This window comes from Condylura cristata, unplaced genomic scaffold, assembly GCF_000260355.1.
Source record: "Condylura cristata isolate star-nosed mole 26May11 unplaced genomic scaffold, ConCri1.0 scaffold00007, whole genome shotgun sequence".
NCBI classification, from domain to species: domain Eukaryota; kingdom Metazoa; phylum Chordata; class Mammalia; order Eulipotyphla; family Talpidae; genus Condylura; species Condylura cristata.
In genome coordinates this window covers 17,174,738-17,177,113 of record NW_004567108.1, presented here as the reverse complement: position 1 = coordinate 17,177,113, position 2,376 = coordinate 17,174,738, and positions in this window count along the sequence as shown.

Sequence of the window (2,376 nt, the reverse complement as noted above, 5' to 3'; positions counted from 1 at the left end):
TTCTCCTACCCCAACTCATGGAAGAAAAAAAAAAGCCAAGGGACCTCATTGCCTTTAAACAAATACTTAATGAATCCACCCTATGAAGTTTGAACAGGAAAACTCTCTGAGAACTAGCAGCTGATACTCAAAATGTAAGACAAATTGACTGTATCAGAGATTGCATTAGTTATGTAAAAATTACCCCCATACTGTATGGCTTAAAACAACCACCCAAGTAGCTCTAGTCCATCCTGCCAGCTGGGGTCTAAGAGGGTGGGAGGCAGGCAATGGAGAAGAGATGGGCTTCTAGATTTTCATGTTGGACCATAAAGTCTTGTGAACTTTTTTCTTTGTTAGAGATCATTTTCATTGTGATATATAGGTTTGAAAAGCACCATCTGGACGCAGGTATTCCTCACATCTTATTGCTAGGGGTACTGATTTCTAGGGCTGCCTAAAATATCACTACAAATTGGGTACTTAAAACAACAGAAATGTAGACTTGTATTTCTGGAGTCCAGAAATCTGGGGTCATGTGTCAACAAGACAGTGCTCCCTTGAAAGGCTCTAGGGGAAGAATTCTTCCTGGTCTCTCCCTCGTTTCTGGTGATCACCAACAAGCCTTGGATTTTCTTGACTTGTAGCTATGTTATGACAATAACTGTTTCCCTTTCCAAGTATCTTTCTTCTTCTGTGTTTTTTCCTTGCATCTTCACATGACCTTTATATAAGTTTTTATAAGACACCCATTTATTACATCTGCAAAAACCTGATTTCCTTTATTTGTATATATGTGTGTATATAAATATATATGTATATATATTACATCATACTTCATTTTGTACCTTTTTTCAACTTAGTGGTAACACCCGTGGACTTTCCACCACCAATTCACCCATGTGCCATCACCATAGTCCCTGTGCTCTTCCCACTCCAGTTTCAATCCTATTTCCTTCTCCACTACCTAAATCAAGTCACATGCTGAAATTCTGCTGGACATAAATTTTGGGGGAGCTCTACTCAACGCAGTATTCTAGGAATATTGCCCAGAATCATCTTAGTCCTTTCCAACTAGGTGGCCACTGAAAGACAACTACCAAGATTACAACTGTTCTATCTAGGATGAGTCATAATTCCATTTTAGCAATCAAATCTAAGAAAGTAATCTCACCTACATAAAGACACTTTAGGCAAAGAGTTAGGGCAAAGCAACACTGTTCCATACTGCAAGCTTGAAGATAACCAATATTTCTAATAATATGAGAATGGTTAGGTAAAGAAGCTACATCTATATATAATGGACTACAAAGTAGGATCTAAAATTAACATGCAGTATTTAATAATGTGCGAATTTTGTGTCTATTAACAGGTAAAAATATATTTTATAACTATTGTAATTATGTTTCTAAAAGAAGGTAAATCTCAAAATAGTATATATAAGAAAAATGCTGGCAAGTTATTCACCCAATATCAGCACCTTTGTACTTAAATGTTAGAATGGTCTTTCTTTGCTCCAATTATATATTTCTGCTTAACAGACAACTATGCAATGTAGTAGCTTAAAATAACAATGCTCATTTATTTTTCTTATTAATCTGCAATTCAGGCAGGACTTTGTGGGTGCTGGCTCATCTCTGCCCCAGGCAAGAACAGCTGATGTGACTCAACTGGGCCTGAGGGATCTGCTTTCCAAGATGGCTCAATAACATGTTGGAGCTGGCTGTCAGCTGGGAGTTCAGTTGGGGTTGCTGGCCAGGGTCCTCAGCTCTTCTCCAAGTGGGCCTCTGTATGGGGCTGCTCGAGATCCCTCCCAGCATGCAGCCAGCCTGCAACACCAGTATCCCAAGGAAGGAAGCAGAAGCTGCAATGATTTTGCCTGGTAACTAGCACAGCACCCCTTCTGTTGTGTTGTGTTAGCCAAGCTATCACAAAGCCCCTCCAAGGTGAGGAGTGAATCTTGTGGATGGGAGCAAGGTCAAAGAATGTGGCCATTTTAATCTATCATTTTCTGGACCAATTCTACAATTTATTCTGGATTTCCAATGTACAACCTACATGGGGGATCATTTCACCTTCCCTGTGCAGGCTTCCATGGTGCCCCCCGGCAGACACTCCCCATAGTCAAAGCTAACAGGAGTTTTCAGGCAAAGGAGGAAAGATAAATTTTCCAGGTGAAGGAGGTGCAAAGAACTACTGACACAGCCACTGGGTGACTCCAATCGGAGGATGAAATAATAGGTTTGGGTTTTAAAGAGTTAATTCTGAAAGTAGAGTAGTGTGTGTGTGTGTGTGTGTGTGAGAGAGAGAGAGAGAGAGAGAGAGAGAGAGAATGAGAGACAGAGAAAGAATGTGTATGTGAGAGAGAAAGAGCACGAGAGCAAGAACAAGAGAGGG